General features: G+C 45.6%; 1 protein-coding gene and 1 long non-coding RNA gene across 6 annotated transcripts in view; one reads left to right on the forward strand and one right to left on the reverse strand.

The window, feature by feature from the left end:
• The window catches only part of RHBDL3 (rhomboid like 3), a 148,792-nt gene that overhangs the window by 81,598 nt on the left and 45,622 nt on the right, over positions 1 to 21,572 (forward strand). The window lies entirely within an intron of this gene.
• On the reverse strand, positions 6,244 to 14,884 carry LOC144586635 (uncharacterized). The gene is made up of 2 exons (XR_013541563.1): positions 14,043 to 14,884; positions 6,244 to 8,575 (listed from the first exon to the last, which is right to left on the reverse strand). It is a non-coding gene; the product is annotated as an uncharacterized LOC144586635 (long non-coding RNA).

Here is a 21,572-nt window from a genome sequence, read left to right on the forward strand (position 1 = left end):
CATTTCTGCTTTTCTATTCAGTCAACAGATAACAAAGCTTTAAATTACAGATTTGACTTGATTTATAAGCAAGCTTATTACTTGATGATTGGGGCATCAAGTGACAACTATTGTCATTACAGATGGGACAAGTTGTCAAATGGTATAGAGCAGAGGAAAGGTGGAGGACTGCAGTCTCTTCTTTAAAGCTGTCTTTCATTTTTCACTGACATATTTCAGCTTGCAATCGTATATCCCATTTTGCTAGCTTGTAGGCATGTCAATTGTCCAGGTTGGATCTTCTGTTAAAACTAGTCCTTCCTTTTGCTATTCCTGTACCTGCGATTGCAAGTTTATTTTCCTCCCCTTTCTTTTACTTTGCCAGTCAAACATACTTAATCTGGTGATACCAGTTTGTAGTGTTCAGTGGTATAATGAGGCAAGTGTCAACCTTGCTAGATCTACTTTGTTTTCATTTAAAAGTGTGGGGATATGTTCAGAAACTTGTGAAGGTTTGATAAATCTCACTCCGGGGATTTCCTTTTCCCCAGCTTTCTTCATTCCAGCTATCTCATCTCAATGGAGTGGATTTTTTTATTTTTGTTCTTAGGTTGCCGAGAGTTAGAAGCAACTGGCTCATAGTTGAGGTCACAGTGGAGTCTCTCTCCTGGTGTGAGAGAGTGGGGCTTTGCCATGGGGCTTGTGATACTGTATACCTCTTTTCCCAGCCCAGTAATGAGAGGGTAGTTAAGGAAATGCTGTCTATGTTGTGGAAATGTTTTATATCCAAGCCATTCTTGGATACACAAGTAACTGCAATTATTTGCCCCCTTTACCTGCAGTTTAGGGGAAAGTGAAGGAACAAGGTTCTCCTTCATGTCCTCTGTGAATACACACTAATGGGTTAATCTGCGGCTGAGCAGAGCAGTTTTCAGTAACTTCCACAGCTTTAAGCACTTAGTGCTGGGACCTCCCCTACACCTGGCTATATAACTCCGCCTCCGGCCTAGTGCTTCAGTTCTTTTTCTGACTGCTGCTGTAACAGCAGTTTCGTTGGAACTTTGCAAGTAGAAACAAATCTTTTTCTTGCCTTTTTCTTTCTTTCCCTTCACCTCCCCTTGTTATTTACTTGTAACAAGCTGTTTCTTTTGCCTGGGGGATATAGTAGTAGCTGGCATTAGTGGTTCTTTGTTGAGGCTTTACAAAGCTGGGGTTTCAGACCTCAGGGCTTTTCTCTTAAAGAATTAATATCTCTTTTACCTTCTTTATAACTACTCCCAGGCTGGAAAGCAACAGGTTTGTTTTTGTCTGTTTGCAGTTTTCTCTCTTAGCAGGATAGAAGAGGACAGCTTCTCAGCTTGCCTGAGCTACAACCTCTCCGGAGTTTGGCACAGAACAGCCTTTTTGTTTCAAGGGGCTCATTCTTACAGCTGTTGCAGTGAGCGGGCAGCCCTGAAAGGAGAGCTTCCTAGCTCCTGCCCCCTACTTCAGTGGGCTACAGCCTCTTCGGAGGCTGGTGTGGAACTGCCCTCTTGGTTCAAGGGGCTTGCGCTTACAGCTGTTTGACCGTGCAGGAGTTAGGGCTCTGTACACCCTGTCCCTAGGAGAAGAAGGGCCTCTTGCTGCACAGGAGTATGGGCTCTGTATGCCCAGTCCCTAGGAGAAGAAGGGCCTCCTGTTGCCCCGGTCACCTTCCCTGACTGTCAGTGATTCCTCCTGACAAGGGAAGTGCCTCTGTGTGTGAGTGCCGCACACCAACCCTCCTTCGCGCGCCTGCTCATGTAGCTGTGACTTCTGGAGTGAGCTGCACACCGAGGCTGTAGATGTGCCAGCAACATATGGTAAGGCTTGGGTTTCTCTTTGGGGATACAATGGGCCCCTTCAGCTCATGCGGCTAGCCCTGCATGTCAGTGCTTTGCCTGTCTGGGGTAACGCCCTTGGGTGTTTGGTATATTGGGCCTGATTTATCAGAGGCCTTGTTCACGTGGCTGCTATTTCCAAAACCTGGTGCCAAGGCAAAAGCTTTCTGGCAGCATTTGACAGCCCTAGTTTGCCTCTGAAAGGGGAGGGGGCTGCAACTCCCACCACTAGCCCTGCTAGTCGGTGATATTTCTGCCTGGGGTAGCACCTCCTGGTGGCTGTTAATTTGGCACAAAACAGCCCTCTTTATCAATGGGCTCACCCACAATGTAGCCTGCGGCCCTGTCTCAGCTGCCAGTGCCCGCATAGGCTCATAAGGAAAGGACTCACAAGGATCCACCCGAGAACCCTGCTTCTGTCAGGTAAGTCTGGATAATTTTCCTCAGGTAGGTCCTGTAACGCTGACAAGGTTGAGTAGAACCAGTCCCTCTTGTTTGGGATAGGAGCTATGAGCTCTCGGCCACCATCGCCATTCCGCTCTACCTGGCATCATTCTGAGCCATGGGCTATGGAGTGCTTTATGCCTCCACATACGCTTCACAGGTGTACTGCTCCCTTGAACTCAGCTCCGGTAGCATAATGTTTGCAGCTTCGACCGAACCTGCTGTTAACCCATTCAGGTTTGGGACTTGCATTAATCGTTGGGGGGTGGAAGAGTTTCCAATCAATGTTCCCACACCCCTCTCAGTTGTTGCAGATGGTCACACTCCTTTAATGTTAACAGATGAGGAGTTCTCTGGTCGGTGTTATTTGTTTTTGGTCGCCGTGTAGCCATGTACTCTTCTGCCATGGGGGCTTATCACCACTTATGGAGTTTGGTTCTGTCCACCCTGCAGGTAGCTCATGTGCACGCTTACAGTTCAGGCCTTCCACATCACTGGGAGGCACTGTTGCAGTTGTGTCACGAGTGCACTGTTGCTCGATACGCCTTAAAACCAGCATTTAAGCAATTGACAAGTTTGGACCTGCCGTTTGTTGGTGTATGGCTTTGTCAGGAAAAAGTTGCTATTCTTGATAACCTGCTCAGGCTCTAGGAAGCAACACAGTCTTTTGCACTGTAACAACTACAAGAGCCTGAAGATGTTCCGATCAGCCTTCGGTGTTCCGGGAACGTTTAAAGTCTCAACCCCAAAGTTACCAGCCACCGCCCCTAGACATGTGGGCAGGCAGTGCCCTGACTGGCAGAATTGGTCCCTTCACTTCTATGTTGTTGACCAGTACTTTCTATCGTAGCTACCAGTTTTGCCACTATCTTCGATATGCCCCTGTCACAGGCCATGTTATAGCCACCTTCACCCCCACTCCCACCAAAAAAAAAGGGGGGGGAGAGAAGGATGGAAGGCCCTGGCCCATCCTTCATTTTGGAGCCTGAATTCTTTATAACTCTATGCAGTTCCAATTTGGTTTCCTTGGACTCTGTTATCCACTAGTTACGTCCATGGGATTGGTTTATCGTAAGATGCTCGTTTTCATGCGGGCATCTGGTTGGACTGTACGGCTCTCTCAGGTTTTCAGTTCACTATTTACCCATGGTTGGCTCACTGACTCCTGGTCTCGGAATCCAAACCACAGGCTGGTGAGCGCACATCCTGGGCACTGTCCCTTTTGTCAGCGTGAGGACTATAGGTCACTGGTTCTTAACCTTCGGTTACTCAGGTGTTTTTGGACTGCCACTCCCAGAAGCCTTCACCACCAGCTGTGCTGGCTGGGGTTTCTGGGAGCTGCAGTTCAAAAACATCTGAGTAACAAAGGTAAAGAACCACTGCTATAGGTCAACATAGTAAGCTGACTTTGTACCTTACACATGGTGTGAATTGTACTAATATGCCTTTGGATGCTTTCTTTTAGCAGGATTTTCTCCTGAGAACAAGTTTGTGGCAATGTTTGACTGTTGTGCTTCTTTTTCTTTAGGCGCTTGGTTCCTTGCCCTACAGGTCCAGTGATTCCTTGGACTGATGGCATCTACTGCAGCTGTGGAACAGCTTGCTTGACTGAGGCTGCAGTCCCTTGAATCCTAAATTCTTCCTCTCTTTCATGTACCTTGTGATCACCGTTCTGTGTTGCTCCCAGTGACTCCGAAAGTCGTTGCACACCTGGAGTGATGGACGCTTCCCCCACACCACAGTTAGGGAGACCCTTTGATCTCCTGACCCATTTAGTTTGGTCAGTAGTGGATACCAGCTCGCTAGGCTGTGAGGGGGCTTGCCTACGCCACCATGTTGCCCTTGCCCGCTGATCCATGACGATAACCAGTCTGTATATTATTGTGCTGAAGCTCCTAGCACTCACTAAGGGCTATTCGGCCTCTGAGTCCCTGGTCTGGAGTCAGATGGTCCAGGTCACATCAGTCTAAACCACTGCAGTTTCCTGTATGAACACGCAGGGCGGCACTCTCTAGTTACGCCTTCTTCGGAATGGTGTTATACTCGCCGCATTTATCCAGTGGCTGTATACAAGCGGGCCCTTGACTGTTGCATCTTTCTTTGCCTCTGTCTTTGATGGGGTTCTCCAGACAGGGATGCTTTCGCATCTCGATCGAACGAGTAGTAAAGCAAAAGCAAAGCAGAGTGTGTGCTAGGAGCTTGTGTGCCGTCCCCTGGTGCTTCGGGCACTCTCTGGGCGGTTTACAGGTTGGTTATGTGGGCTGCACATTGCCCCCCCCCCGGCGAGCTGGGTACTCATTTTGCCAGCCTCAGAGGGGTGGACAGCTGCGTCAGCCTTGGGCCGCTGCCTGGGGTTGGGCCCCGGGTCGTGAGCATAGTTTTGGCTGCAGTGCAGTAGTTTAGCCACTGTGCCACAAGGCTCTTAGTGTGCCGTGTTTGGCTCCTGAGCTGGTGTTGGCTGCACCTTCTTAGAAGGTGCCTCCCTAACCTAGGGGCATGGGGGCCCCTACATAGATTTCGCCCTTCCTCTCTTCAGGGTCAGTCGTTCGGGCCCACCATGGGTGCGCAACTGTCTGGCTTGGTTGTGTTGCTAGATCCTGCTCCTGGTACCTGCAGGATACATCACACTGAAAATGGTCCCTCACGGTCTCAGGACACGGGTAGTTGGCTCAACCAAGTGTCGGTTTCCCTTACCTGTTGGCTGGGAGTCTTCCCCGACAGTAATGGACGTGCACCATCATCTTGGCATACATTCTACCACCTTGACCTACTCCTGATATGGGCAGATGTTCTATCCCTTTGCATCAAGATGACATTGGCCTATTAGGCCACCGTCTCTGGACGCTCTCCTTCAGTTTCTCCTTCACTTGTTTTGCCTGGCTCTGGCCCGTTCTACCTGCAAGCTATTTCTCTGTGGCCTGGAGAATATGCGCCCTGCCTATGGGCCACTGACACCTCAGTGGTCCCTCCAGTTAGTTCTTTGGCAACCCTCAAGGCTGCCTTTCTCCTGGCAGTATCCTTAACTTGCAGGGCTGGAGGACTAGCTTCAGTAGCAGCCAGCTCTTACCTTGCCTGTGGTATTTTTCTGTCTTCCATTTGAACCAGCCAGCTTTCCTTCCTGGTTTCTTCCCCACACCATGTTCACTGCTGGAGACAGCTCTGCACGCTCTAGACGTGCAGCGTGTTTTGCCATATTCTGTGCATCGCACTACCACTTTTCAGGCCTCACAACGTTTCTCTGTCACCTTTGCTGGCTCTCCTTCAGAGCACCGGCTTTCTCTTAGACCATGTCTAGCTGGATGGTCCAGGCGATCTGCCTTCCCTTTGGTTTGGCACAGACTCTTCTTCCAAGATCAGTGAGAACTCACTCTGCTAGAGTGGTAGCCTCCTCAATGGCCTTTCTCTGTCATGTGGACGTCATGCATGTCTGCCGTGCTGACAGGTGCGCCACTCCATCTCCCTTCATCTTGCCCTACCGCCTGATTGCCCAGCTTAAGGTTCAGGCTGCAGTAGGGCAAGCTCTCCTGGCTTCTGTACTTTCGTGATGACTCTCCTCTGGGTTAGTCAGCTTGCTAGTCACCCATTAGTGTGTATTCACAGAGGACACGAAGGAGAAAAGAGGTTACCTACCTGTAACTCTGGTTCTTCGAGTAGTCCTCTGTGAATTCACACGTCCTGCCCTCCTCCCCGCTGTCCGTCACGTGTGCCATGGCATATTGGGCAGCGGCGGTCGGTTCTTTAAGAACTGAAGCACTGGGCCAGAGGCGGAGTTATATAGCCAGGTGTAGGGGAGGTCCCAGCACTAAGTGCTTAAAGCTGTGGAAGTTACCGAAGGCTGCTCTGCTCAGCTACAGATTAACCCATTAGAGTGAATTCACAGAGGACTACTCGAAGAACCAGAGTTACAGGTAGGTAACCTTTTTTTTATGTGCTTGCCCAGTAAACTGTGCTTCAAGGCCCATTTTATTGCTTATTTCCCCAAACGTTTTGGTGAAGGAGGGAAGATGTGGTCACCAGAAGTACTGTATATTTTTACCACCATTCCAGCACCTACTCCCTTTTGTCTGGCAGGCATATCAGAGTCTGTTTTTTGGCACATGATGTGCTAAACTGTTCAAACTTGACATGTTTGAAGTCTCCTCCTTTGCTGTTTCCATCCCAGCTAAAGGGTTCGGAAGGTCCATTGTCTGACACTGTCAAGGCAGCTGACTTGTTTAAATAGCAGTCTTTGCTTACCTTACCGCAATAAAACCCCTTTCGTCTGGAGTCTTATCAAAGTACTTTTGACTGCTTTTTGAGACCCTGAAGAAGTCAGGGATGCATTCCTAGATGGTGAGCAATTAATCACTGAGCTAATTTTCTTTTGCAGATGCTGTTTGCCCCAAGCCTTAGATTTAGCAAGACTATAAATTAAAATAAAGCAAGCATGTCATCCAGAAGAGGTTGACATACCTTTCCTTTTCCTGAATACTAAAAGCTGGCAAATGGGTTGGAACTGATTAATAGCTCATAAATACAGCATGCCTTATCTTCAAAGAGGAAAAAGATAGAGCCATTAGTATAAAGTACCTGTGAAGGAAAGGTACTCTTGGTGTAAGTTACCAGTAGCCATAAAAGGGAGATGTGTACAGGCCAGAATATCTGTTCAAAACTCTGCTCAAAATGGATCTCATCATTCTGCACTTTCCAACAGGTGATCACACCTGTTTATGGTATGGCATCCCCAGCAGTGGAAGATGCCGAGGTGAGGCTATACCCACAGAAGGACTCTGAGAATTGTAATCCAAAAGAATAAAAGCAAACCCTAAATTGGGCTATTGTGCCCAGTTCTGAGGACTTTATTTCCATTAAATGAATTTTAATTAGAACATTGCCCCTTCTATGAGTTTTATTGTTTTGTTTCAGACATACTGGAACAGTACTGCCATTTGTATGTCATGGATCACTATGCAAGATATAAAAATCTGATCTCGAAATAGAATTGTGGGACTTTTTTGCCCCAAAGGCCTCCTTTCTTCTCTGCAAGCATGCCAGAGACTGGACAGCCAGAGTGGAGAAAGTCAAAGGCACTCCTTTACATGTACTCCATCCATCCATCCATCCATCCATCCATCCATCCATCCATCCATCCATCCATCCATCCATTCATTCATTCTTCCATGCACAGACACACACATTCATATGTGGATATATGCATCTTCAGAGTAGCTGTAGGTTTATTGCTAGGGAGCTGCTTCTTCAAGACCCACTACTTCAAGGCACACCAGTGGCCTTCAGACAGTGGCTCCCAACAGAGCTGGCTTAGTTCATTTCTCCCATTCCAATAAGATGCTGTGCATGTTGAAGTCCAATGATGACGATGATGACAGGCTTTGGAAACACTCCACTGGCATTGGTTCTGAGTACGTCTGAGTGTGGCCCTCAGCTTACCAAGCTGCATTTCTCTAGATGGTAAAATCAGTCATGCAGTATCTGCTAACCTTCCTCGGTCTAAATCTGAAGAGCTTGTAGCTGCATCTTTCTGCTTTTGAAAGATCTCTGTCTTTTCACCCAGCAAGAAAGCCTGTGCTAGTTTAAGAGCCATTGTCTACCCTGCATCTATGGCTGGTTGTTGATTTTGATTAGGTGCCTGTTGGATGGTATGAGGGGCTTGTACTGAAAAGGGTGTCACTGCTGTGGAGCTTCCTGTCTTTAGGTGCATATCATTGCTGTGCTGCTCAAGTGTGCGTGTTATGGATCTCTGAAGTGAACATCTGGCTAATGAACTTAGTCTTTCAGCGTGACCTGAGATCTGGAGGTCAGTAGTCAGAGTTTGATCCCTGCCACGTTTTGCTAATAAATGATATTATAACAATATATTGTGTTTAACCTACACTTAAGAGAGACTCTGAAATACGTGACATGCATTATCTCAATGAACCTTACAGCTACAAAGGCAAAACATGTGAGGCAAAGAAAGCTGTTTGTCTGAAGCCAAGCTGTAAAAGTTCAGTGTTCAATTTAGGACTTCCTGGGGCACAACTTATTCTTTCTCAGAGTGAATCTGTTTCTAGCCTGTACCCACTGGACAGCACAGGTCTATTTCTCTCTTTGTGTGTGTGTGTGTGTATGCATGCATGCGTGCACTATTAAAAAGGTCAGCTAGGTGGTTTCTTTTAAAGGAGGAGAGGATGACAGTGCAGTTTAAGATATGTGGTTTTATTTCCGCCAGTATATAAGAACATAAATGATGCTAATAAAAAGCATATTCTTAATCAATTCACATCATAAATTTGTTTCTAAAAGCCATAAACCTGGTGTGACAACCCCAGACCTACTGGAGTGTGCCACACTATAATTAAGCTGCCACCAACCATTCCCTATAAGGAGTCACACAGACCAGGAATGGATTTTTAACAAACAAAAGAACAAGGTTTATTTAAATAACAAACAGGGTAAATAAAAAGATCAAGTAAATAAGATACTGTAACGTGGCGTAGTCTCAATCATAGACATACAACAGTTTGGTTCACACAGAACCCTTTAAAGTAAAGCACAGACCCTGAACCTATCAGTTCTGGCTACCTATAAAGAAACCTGAACCTATCAGGTATGTACAAACTGACACACAGTTGTACTCAGTCTGACACACAGACTCCAACCCCTTACTCTTCACATCAGCTCCAAACATATATACAGTACAGCTCCTCCCCCTGATGTCCCGCCTTCCACTCCCCATAGGATGGAACTTTCCCTCCAAACCCATGACAGACAGGTACCATCAGTGCTGTATGTAACACCTCCCCTCTTTATAAGTTGTTTTGCAGGGGAAAAGCTAAAGTGCTTTTCTCCAAAAAACAACCAGGATCAAAACACACAAAAACAGTTATACAATAACATACAATCCCATACTTACACTCTAGGTTAAACATATTACTTATGCATTTAAACATTCATATTTACAATACATTAAGTTACCTTTATTAATACAAACCAAAACTGATCAATAAACAGGTACAATTAACTTTTGGTCACCAAAATATACATAGTCCATGTTTCTTCGCCGTCTTCACTCTTCGGGTCTTCTTGACAAGGCATCAGCAACACAGTTCATTGACCCTCTGACCACCTTCACTTCGAAGTCATAATCTTGCAGATTTAAAGCCCACCTCATAAGTTTACTATTATGGGTTTTCATTGTCTTTAACCACTGCAGTGGTGAGTGGTCAGTGCACAGAACAAAATGTCTTCCCCAGATGTAAGGCTTGGCCTTCTGAATCGCGTAGACTATGGCCAGGCACTCCTTTTCCACGGTTGCCAAATGTCTCTCACCTTTCTGGAGTTTCCTACTCAGGTAGGACACTGGATGCTGGTCACCATTTTCATCCTCCTGGCAAAGAACTGCTCCTACCCCGCTGTTAGACGCATCGGTGTAGATGATGAACTCCCGGTCGAAGTCTGGAGCACGCAGCACTGGATAATTGATGAGCGCCCCCTTCAACCTCCGGAACGCCTCCTCACAGTCGCTGGTCCACGGGATGCGGTCATCAGTCTTCTTCCGCGTCAGATCGGTCAGCGGAGTCGCTATCTCGCTAAACCTCGGGATGAACTTTCTGTAGTAGCCCACCAACCCAAGAAATGATTTGACTTTTTTCTTGGTGTTGGGCCTGGGCCAATCACGAACGGCTTCTATCTTGGCCTCTAGGGGTTTGATCATTCCTCCCCCTACTATGTGACCCAAGTATTTTATTTCTGGGCTACCCAGCTGACACTTGCTTGCCTTTACTGTTAGCCCTGCTGCACTTAACCTCTGCAGCACTATCTCCAGGTGTTTCAGGTGATCTTCCCAGGTATTGCTGAAGATCCCTATATCGTCAATGTAGGCCACAGTAAAGTCACTGAGCCCTGCTAAGGTCTGGTCCATCAGCCTTTGGAATGTGGCTGGTGCATTTCTGAGACCAAAACTCAGGACTCTAAACTCATAGAGACCGAAAGGGCTGCAAAATGCGGTCTTTTCTTGATCCCTGGGATCAATCCTTAATTGCCAGTATCCCTTTACCAGGTCCAATGATGAAATGAACCGACAACCCCCTATGGTTTCAATCAGGTTGTCTAGCCTGGGCATTGGGTAGGCATCAGGAGTGGTTACGCGGTTTAATTTCCGGTAATCTACACAAAACCTAATGCTCCCATCAGGCTTGTCTACCAGGACTATCGGAGAGGACCAAGGACTAGAAGAGGGGACGATTATATTCTCCCTAAGCATCTCGTCCAGCTCCTTCCGCACCTTGTCCCTATAGGGTCCCGTCACTCGGTATGGGGATACTGCTTGTGGGGGTGCATCCCCTGTGTGGATCCGATGCATCACTCCCTTCACTATCCCCGGCTTATTTGAAAAAACCTTTTGATATTTGCTGAGCAGCACTTTTAGTTTCTGCTGCTGGTCTTGGGTGAGTGCAGGACTGATCTTTACCTCATCTGGGTTGTATTTTACTTCCCCTCTACCCTCCCAGAAGGGTAATTCAGCTTCCTCACTCTCAGCTGCTTTTATTGCAAATAAAACCCTCTGTTCCCCTCTGTAGTAGGGTTTCAGGGCATTCACATGTACCACCCTCCTTGCTTGGTGTTCCTCCTGCTCTATAAGGTAGTTCAAGTCCGACATCTTGGAAATGACCCTATATGGTCCTGCCCATTTGAGCTGCAGTTTGTTCTCTTTGCAGGGCCTAAGCCAAAGCACTTCCTCCCCTGGGTTAAAGTGCCTCTCCCTGGCTTTCTGGTCATACCAGGTTTTCTGTCTAACCTTCTGAGCTTGCAGGTTCTCTGCTGCTAGCTCTAGGTTTCTCTTTAGGTCATTCATTAAAGAGTCTATATATGTCACAACGTCTTGTGGGTCATCCTGGGTGATCTGCTCCCAATTTTGTTTGATTAAATCAAGTGGACCTTTCACTTTTCTCCCAAACAAAAGTTCAAACGGACTGAACCCGGTACTGGCTTGTGGCACTGATCGATAAGCAAACAAAAGGGATTGCAGCTTCTGGTCCCAATTGTTTGGATTCTCTGCCAAGTAAGCCCTAATCATGCGCATCAGAGTCCCATTGAACTTCTCCGTTAACCCATTACTTTCGGGGTGATAGGCAGTGGTTTCCTTGTGTTTAATTCCACAGATTTGCCATAACCGTTTCATGAGCTTTGATGTAAATGATGTGCCCAAATCTGTGATTATTTCTGAGGCAAATCCCATCCTGGACATATACCCCACCAAGGCATCTGCCACTGTGTTAGTTTCGATGTTAGTCAAGGGAATGGCTTCGGGGTACCTCGTGGCATGGTCCACAATGGTGAGAATGAACCGGTTCCCCCTCTTTGTGGCCTTGGGCAAAGGTCCCACAATATCCACTCCTATACATTTGAACGGGGTGTCAATCACAGGCAAAGGGCACAACTTTGCTTTGGTCCTGTCGCGGTTATTCCCCTGCCTCTGACACACATCACATTGTTTACAGAACTCCTTGATCTGCTTCCCTATTTCAGGCCAGTAAAAATTTTGTGTGATTCTCTGTTGTGTTTTGTTCACCCCTAAGTGCGCAGCAAACATGTCAGAGTGCCCCCTTTGTAAGATCATGGGGCGATACTTTTCAGGTACCACTAGCTGACTTCTGATCCCATCTCCCCCTTTTGAGATATTCATCAGGGTCTCTCTATATAAAATTCCCTTTTTCTCACGAAATCTCGCTGTGGTTTCAGGTGTTAACTGGGTGTCTGTCACCTTTTCAAAACACTTTCGGAGAGTGGCGTCCGCCTTTTGCTCTTGGCCAAATTTGCTGTCTGTGGTTAAGGTTTCTACCACAGCTTCGGGACTACCCTCATCTGCTTCCGTCTCGGGCTCTTCAGTACCCCCCTGAACTGTCCCCGTGGTAGCTTGTGAACGTGTAATCACTAGCACCCGTTTCACATGTTCAGCCAGGTCATTTCCCACGAGCACGGCTGCTGGCAGAGTCGATGAAATCGCTAGCCGCCAAACTCCCCTCCAGCCTTGAAAGCTCACAGGCACCTCAGCTACTGGCAGTGAGATCACCTGCCCCTCAATCCCTGCCACCTTCAAGCTCTCATTTGGGATTATATACTTCCTAGGAATAATGTCTGGATGGCACAGGGTCACCTGGGAACAAGTATCCCTTAGCCCCCTATACTGATGGTCAAGTATTCCTACGTCCACCCCTGCGGTCTCAAACAACTGCGAATCTGTTCTCACTAGTAAGCAGCGCTTGACCTCCACAAGAGGACCATTTTCCCCAGCCTGATCAGCAGATGTAACTGTTCCAGATTGAGTAGCCATGGCAACAGGCTCCCTCAGTGGCAAGGAGCTTTGCTCTTTCTGGACACGGAACACAGCTTTTGGCTTGGTTCCACTCAAATCATGAGGCAAATTTCCCTTTAGCTGCTTCCATTTCTCACACTCTGAGATTAGATGGCCCTTTCCTTGACAGAAATAACATTTTCTGCTGTACTTGGAGTCTTTCTCATCTGGTTTTGGTTTTCCCTCCAAAATCTGAGGTCTTGGTGGTTTCATGTCTGAGGGCTTCCCTTCACCATTATTGTTATTCCTATTTCTACTCATTATTTCCATCTTCTTCAGCTCAAACACCATTTTGTCTACTTCCAACAGTCTCTGTTTCACTTCCCTTTCAAACGCCAGTTCCCTCACCCTCAGTTCATGCAGTTGGGCTCGGAGCATTTTTCTGAGTTCTGGGGTCAGTTCTCCCGTGTTCTCATCCTGCACTGAGCCAAATTCCTCCTCAGAACCCTGTGGTTCTCTCACTTCCCCCATTTCTGCCATTTGGCTTCGAGTCAAGGGCATAATCCCCCCCCCAGAACAGGCTGCCTTCAAAAGTCAAGCCTCAAAATAAAGCGACGACTTTTTTCCTTTTGCCTCAGGAACAGCCTTCTATAGATTGCTGCTGTTCCTTCAGCACTAACTTGCTACTGTTGCCAGGCAGAATCCACTCCCTCTGCTAGGCCTCTCAGCAGACAGGCTAGATCACTGTTACTTCACACAGCTTTGCCTCAGCTCTTTCCCGCCAAAACGGGTTGCCTCAGAGCTCCCTAATCTAGTCCCCAATCTGAGTTGGCACGTTCTTCCACTAGCGTACCTCCCCGTGAGGTAAGCCTAGAAGATTACCTACGCGCCCTCAGATTGTCCCTGACTAGACCCCCCCTTGCTCTGGGCACACTTGCCAAGGCTTTGCTGGACCACTGGACAACTGGACCAGTCGTATCCCACACGCTGGACACCAATCAATGTGACAACCCCAGACCTACTGGAGTGTGCCACACTATAATTAAGCTGCCACCAACCATTCTCTATAAGGAGTCACACAGACCAGGAATGGATTTTTAACAAACAAAAGAACAAGGTTTATTTAAATAACAAACAGGGTAAATAAAAAGATCAAGTAAATAAGATACTGTAACGTGGCGTAGTCTCAATCATAGACATACAACAGTTTGGTTCACACAGAACCCTTTAAAGTAAAGCACAGACCCTGAACCTATCAGTTCTGGCTACCTATAAAGAAACCTGAACCTATCAGGTATGTACAAACTGACACACAGTTGTACTCAGTCTGACACAAAGACTCCAACCCCTTACTCTTCACATCAGCTCCAAACATATATACAGTACAGCTCCTCCCCCTGATGTCCCGCCTTCCACTCCCCATAGGATGGAACTTTCCCTCCAAACCCATGACAGACAGGTACCATCAGTGCTGTATGTAACACCTGGATTCAAACTTTTTTACAGTGTCTGTCAATAGCTATGAGCCACACAGTGTTTCTTTGTAATGGTTGGGTTGGTTGGTTCAGTCGGTCACCTTTTTCCTAAAGAATCCAAGGCACCTTACAGTATTAAAAGAAAATCTTCCCATACATCTTTGTTCAATGCAGTATGATTTTCTCTGGTAATAATGGTTGTATCTGCACCTACCCCTTTAGCAATTTCCCCACATACATGCCATTTATCTCCAAAGTTGTTATGTGTGTTTCTGACCTCAAACAACCTTGGCAGCTTCTTCCTCCCTACCCCCAATTCCCTGAGATGTCTCAGTTTCTTAAAAGTTAATTTGGACATCTTCAGCGAAGCAAAATAAGTGCACGGCTGTTCATACACACATTTAGCATTTTAAAAAATTAACCAGACCATTTCATAAGATGGATGGATGTTCAGGACACACAGAGGTATCAAGAGATAACAAGGAACAAAGCATTAAGAGCCCTAGTGAAGGCCTGTTTCAAACCGGAGCTTTGAAAGCTTAAGTAATTTGTTGCTTAACTTGTAAAGACACCCTGCACCAGACAGCCATTCCAGATAACATTAACAATGCGATTAGCAACTGTCAATTAGCACCTTATAAATTTTGCATTCCTTATTGTGGGGATGGGGCAAAAAGCAAAAAAACCAAACCCCAAATCGAAACAGATATCCTCAAAATGCCACATACGTGCATTTTTAGCCCTCAAAAATATATGGAAAATTTTGTTACCAGTTCCTACTTTTTTGGGGGAAAGAATAATTGTTATGTATTGTTTCTTCCCCAGCAAATAATGTTATCCCCATGTCCATGCACAACCAGCTGGTGAAACAGATGACAACATATTCCGAGGAAATTATTCAGTGAATGTAACTATGAATATATTCATCAATAAACCAAGCAATGCATCCTGTTTATGTGGTTTGCCAGAAGAAAGTGAGAGACGCCATTAGAAAAATGGTGCCTTTTGAATTATTTCATGTATGTTTGCATGAAATTTGCACTCTGTATGAGTCAAGGATGCTCCTGACTCTGTGCCACATGCATTTTGCTTGTAAAAGAAGACCCTTTCTTTTGCTGTTCTCTTCAAAATGGCTTAAAGAGTACATGTTTTGTTCTGGAAACTCTGGGGGAAAAGGAGAAAAAAACACTGGGGAAAGCAAAAGTGCATTTTCATTAGCTTCTATTGCATGGCATGGGGCTTTGGTGTCCTCCCCCCCACACACACACATCTTCTCCACAGAAGAGACTGGTGGGGAGGGAAGAGCAAACAGCAGCAGCTGTGGGCAGAGATAAAGCACCAAGTTATTAAAGCAAACTTTGCTACTGTTGGATGACTGGGATGCACTGGAGCCAATTCCACCAGGGGCATTATTGACTGGGCTTCTTGGTGGGGGCCATCATCACTTGCCTTTGGCAGCCGTGCTGCCCAGATTGCCTCTTTCTCACAGTGCGGCACAAATCTAACAAAGCCTGAGCAGCAGGGTGTCGAGATCCCTTGGCGAAACTGAGTCTGGGCTTCCAGGTCAAGCATTCTTCTCAATTCTCTCCCTTAAGGAACAAAGGTGGGGGGGGGAGAGAGGGCATTGTTCTGCAGGATGACCCTGTGGTTGCTCCAACTCCAGAAGGCTCTCCTTCAGCCTGGGTTGACAGGGGAAAAAAGGATGAGACAGTAGCTGCTGCTCCTGTCGCGGGCTGTGCGGAGAGCCACCTGCTTGCCTGCCTCCTGATATGACCTAGGGGAGAAGCAGGTGTGAAGCCGGGGAGAGTACAATTATGTTGCAAGTGGGGGGGATGCTTTTCCATCCTCCAATCTGTCTGTTGACACCCCAGAGTTGTAATATGAGAATATTGCCAAGTCTAATTCCATCCTCTTCACCTCACAAAGATTAGGAAGGATATACTTTAATTGGATGACATGCACACTTATGTGTTATTGTTATTTCCAAAACTGGTCTGTAATCTGACACCTGTGGTGGATTCTTGAGCTGTTTGTTTGTTTATTTATATTCCTCCTATCTGGTCGGGATTTTTTTTTTTTTTTGGAGTTTCTTTCTTTCTTTTAAAAAAGGTTTCCCCTGTGACTATGTCACTGTGGCTATATCACAGGCTAAGAAGGTGAGCACACCTGCCTCTTTGTGGCTAGGAGAACCCCTCCAGACTGCTCTGCAGGGAATATTGATTCACACATTTTTAAAAAGCAATTCAGGCCTTCCTTGCTTGCCACCCCATCCCTGGTCCAATGGTCCTTTGGCTCCCCTTAAAGGGGAAGTATCTGCAAAGGACACAAGTATTCAAGTGTTAGGGATTTGTAGGCGCTCTCAAGTAAGATGCCCCTGATGAGTCCTCTTCCTTGATGCCACCCTCCCCTTCCCACTGTTCCTCTTCCCCCATTGCTTCCTCGCTTCCCACAGATCCTATCTGTGCAGCTGCCTAGGAGGTGAGGGCCATGGAGTCTCTGAGTCTTTCTGTCACCCTTTTCTGCTTATTACTCTCCTACTTGGGAGTGGTAGCCCTGAGGCTGAAATGACAGCAGAAACAAGGCAGAAAAGGAGCATAAGTGAGAGGCTCCAGAGGTTAACTGTGTAGAGGTTTCCAAAGTTTCTAGCCCCCAACATAATTTTTTGTAAAAATTAAGCATAAGGTTGGGAAACTTGAGAAACGGAGTGGAGCCAAAAAGACAGATTTACCCTTCTCTGCCCTTGGCCATGCTATCTTTGTCCATATAAACCCCACCAGCATGCTCTTCTTCCCATTTTCCCAGTTTTGCAGCCCTACTGCTGTTTGCCAAAATCAGTTCAAATTCTACAGAATATTCAGATTAATAAGAAGCCTGAGGCAAAAATAGCTAATAGGCATATGGCATGTGCTTTCATGACTATCATTCTCTTTCCAGAATTTGAATTTTCCTAGATCAAACCTTGGGTTTAGAGATGGTCTGAATGAGAGGGGATAGAGATTCAGAATGTAAACACTACTCCTATGATAAATATTATACAGGGGAGTTCTATTTATTTATTTAATTTATTTAATTTATATCCCGCCTATCTGGTCGTGTCAGGACCACTCTAGGCGGCTAACATTAAAAAATAATACAATAAATATACGTGTATAAACAATTTTACATAAACAAAAATACTAAACAGAATAGGAAACTAAAGGAAAAGGGGAAGGGAAAGGAAAAAATAAAATAAAATAAAAAGGCGTCAGGAATTATCTGATGGGAAGGCCTGCCTAAACATCCATGTTTTTAATTGATTCTTGAAAATACCCAGCGAGGGAGCCACGCGAATCTCGGGAGGTAGGTTGTTCCAGAGGCAAGGAGCCACCGCCGAGAAGGCCCGATTTCTTGTCTTCTCCTTCCGGGCCTCCCTCAGCGTTAGGCTCCTCAGCCTCACCTCCTGGCTCGCACGAGTGACACGGGTAGATCTTGGCGGGAGAAGGCGTTCCGCCAAGTATCGAGGTCCTAAACCGTTTAAAGGCTTTATATGTGAGCATCAACACTTTGAAGTCAATGCGGAATCGGATGGGCAGCCAATGCAATGCGGCCAGAGTGGGTGAAATGTGTTGGTATTTTCTCACTCCACTGAGTAATCTGGCCGCCGCATTCTGCACCACCTGCAGTTTCCGCAGCAGCCTCAAAGGTAGCCCCACGTAGAGCGCATTACAGTAGTCTAATCTAGTGGAGGATGGTTGGAGACCAAAACTGAGTGGAAGAAAGATTTCACTCCATGGAAGGAAAGTGTTATTTGACAATTGGAAAATCTTGGATAGGCTCCAGGAAACAACCTTCAACATGATTATCTGCTAAATGCTCTCTTTATCCAAACCAAATATTTAGGCATAACAATTAGAAGGTGATACAGTCTTTTGGAAGCTTAGCCTATTGCTTATTTTAAACCAGTTCTCTTATTACATAATGTCTATTTACCCCAAGTCGATGCCTTGTTATGATGTGGTTTTGTACTAGGTAAATAAATGAACCAAACAATTTACTAATAATCAAGCATTTGGGGACACCAGTACATCCTTCCTTTTTGACTGCCTTGATGAAGAGGTACTTCTTTTAGCTTCTGTTGTTATCTGCCATGAAGTCAGAACCGACTTATAATGACCCTAATAGGGCTTTCGAGGTAAGTGAGATATTTAAGGCTTTACCAGTTCTGCACCCCCAGTGAGTTTCCATGGCAGATGGAGATTTGAACCCAAGTCTCCTGAGTCCTAGCCCATCACTCTATCCACCAGATCACACTGGATATTTAGCCTTTGAAAGTGATGAAATGGTCTGACCTTCACTGGGATCTACTCTTCATACCTTCTTAAAACCGTGAACGTTGTAATGTCTGTCCCCTTAGTATGTGAAAATAGTACAGTGGCTAGGCTTTCCATTTTAGAGATGTTTGTGATATTGGTTATACACTCAGTGCAAGAAATTATGTTATTCTAATTCTTTGTCAGAACTGGTTAAGCGAAAAGAAATGGAAATTCTTGCTGATGAGGTCACAGCCATGTTAATAGAAGCTTCAGTCATGCTGGTATTTTTCCTGTGTACATGCACGTACATGGGAATTCCAGGTACACATCAGTGCTGGGCCATCTCCACTTTAGATACAGCTTAGCCAAATGAAGTGTGGATGCCTGTATTCCTTTATGTGAAATGCACAGGAGTGGAGGGACCAGCTTGTATGTCTGGGATCAAAGGTTCCCTCCAAAGACAAAATTCTTTTGATGTTGCCATATCCACACCCTTTATTTGCAAATGAAGCCTATGTTTATCTCCTTATGGCCAATTACCAAACACAAGTGGCAACTTGCACTAGAATATGCAAATGGATTCAACATTTTAGAGGATCTCTGCATCTAACGAATGGCTCACTGCAACACATGTTTTGACCCTTCGAGAGCCATGGGGGCAATGGAACGGTGCATGTTCTCACTTTCTCTTTCTCACTTTCTTTGGAGCATCTTGTTGAAGCTACCAGACGTTATGCAATTTGCCTGAAAAGCTGTGAGGAGACTGGTATCCTTTCCCATGGCTCCAGGTCTTCTAGGAAACAAGAACTGTGGAGTTGGGCTATCTAGGGCTATATTGCCCTGTATGAAACTTGGATTGGCTTCTCTTTCTCCCTTGGCTTCAGGGAACAATTTGCTATGCAGGCATGGATATTTTATTGCAGCCTAGAGACAGCCTTTGCAGTTAGATATTGGATCCTGGTTTTAGAAAAAAAAAAAAAGGGTTCCTTTTAGGGTTTTTTAGAGCAAATGCATTCAAGGAAATGCATTAACCCTTTCTTTCTGCATATTTTTGAAGTCATATGTTGATGGCAGTTGTCCAGTAGACAAAACCCATTCTTAGCCCCTTGCACCAAAGAGAGAAAACAGCCATAATAACAGTCTGTTTGCTTTCCCTGCTTTCCAAACTATACAGATACAGCGGCTAATTCCATGACATAATAGGTCACAACATTTTGATATCTGAAAAAGATCATATCATTCTTGCCTTGTATGAATGGACATCTTGTCATGCTTCTTAAGGAAGAGGTGGTGGGCCTCGCAGCTCTGTCAGGGGAGCTACAGATTGCTCCCCTGACAGAGCTGTGAGGAGATCAATGGCAAGGGCCAGCTCCTGCCAACAAACCCAATATTTGGTTTGAGAAAGGAGGGCTAAGAACCTATGAAAAGCCATTCTGCATCAAACCAGAGGCCTATGTGGTTCAACATTTTCTTTCTGGAGGGGCAGATGCCCTCTGGGAATCTCATAAGCAGAGCATTAGAGCAAGAGCACCCTCAGTCTCACATTGTTCGGTACACACTCTGATAATGTAAGGCACGTATAGCTGTCCTGACTGGTAGGTGTTGTTGACCTCAGCCTTCGTGAATTGATCTGAACTGCTTTTAAAGTTTCCCAAGGTGGTTGCTGTTGATACTAAGATGTTACTTATTTTGTCTTCCACAGCTGAACTGTTCCCTCTTTTATCTGTGCTGAATTTCTCACTGATCAGCTTCAACAGATGATCCAAGATCCTAGTATTAGAAAAGGAAGGGGGGTGGAAATCTCCCTCTTTATCTACAGCATGAGTAATTTTGCATGCCTCTATCCTGTTTTCTTTTCCTTGACATCTTTGTAGTTAAAATGCCCTCATGCTATGCCCTTTTTCTTATAAGGGAGTTGCTCCATCCTTTTGATCCTCCTGTTTGCCCTTTTCTGCACCTTTCCCAGTTTTTGATTCAATATACGACTGTGCACAGCTTAGAAGATGCAAAAAGAACAAATTATGCAATGCTTTGACTACCTGACCAGCTTGCATTGCACTTGATATAGCTCTGGAAAGTTACAGAAATGGATTTTACTGAACTGTTGAAGGAGAGGCTGGAATGGTTAGCCATCTATTTGGGATTCCCTTGCTCTAGATTTTCAGCGTCATACCAGGTGTTGGACCAAATGGCCTTTAGAATGGGCACTTCAGCGCTGCAATTTCAAAGTAAGTGTAGCTTACATTTTTTTAACTGGTGAACAACCTATCATATTGTGGGATTTTCAAGGGAATTGCTCAACTAATGCGCCTAATAAGGAGCTACACAACCTTTTTGCACGAGCAAACAAATACAGTACTTGGAATGAGAGGCATACTTGGATGAATAAATGACCACTAAATGAGCATACAGTTGAGTTGGCAGTGCACATACTGATGGCATTAGCTGGATCAATGTGCGTCTGACCATCATCCCTAACTTTGTAGCACCAGTCCTGATTTCATATCTGTTCTGAGTCTTCTCTCAGTATGCACTCCACCCAAAGTTTATGAAACATATTTTTCTGGGCTACAACTTCTAGAGCTCTCTGAAATTCTCGAAATACTGTAGTCTCAAAAGTTAACTTTTGTCAGTCCTGGCTTTCCTTGCCACGGGGAAGTTACAATGTTGCTCCTTACAGTCCTTCTCATTACATTCCATGACATGGAAGTAGCTGCTCTCTCTACAATTTCCAATCTTTATCAGGCAATCCGAAGGCAAGGTTAGGAGGCACATGTCGGACGAATCACCTTGTGTCCCTTTTTGGGAGAAAGCTGGTGCAGAAGTGAGCAAATAAATGTTAAAACAATAGCACGGGCACTAGTTGATGGCACAGTTAAGCACTGAACCACAGTCGTATTGCTTGTAGTCTTCTTTATGAGTTCATTGTTTCTCTTTCCTCCCTCTGGTCTTTGGGAAATCATAGCACTATATTAACAGTGAATGCACCACTCGACCCTTTAAAATTCAACCTCTGAAAGCTACAGGTAACATAGCCTTTCTCCTCCCATCTATAAAAGCTCAAGAGAGAAGTAACATTTTTGTTCTCTGATGATGAATGTCTGCCATGTTTGACACTTGCTCATTCTTATCAATACTTTGGCTTGGCTTGAGGGGAGATGGGGAAAGCCTATGAACTGCTTTAAACAAAAACTAAATGCTATGATAAATAAAGAGGGGCGGGGGAACCATTACACTTCATCTTGTT

This window comes from Pogona vitticeps, chromosome 2 (genome assembly GCF_051106095.1).
Source record: "Pogona vitticeps strain Pit_001003342236 chromosome 2, PviZW2.1, whole genome shotgun sequence".
Classification (NCBI taxonomy): Eukaryota; Metazoa; Chordata; class Lepidosauria; order Squamata; family Agamidae; genus Pogona; species Pogona vitticeps.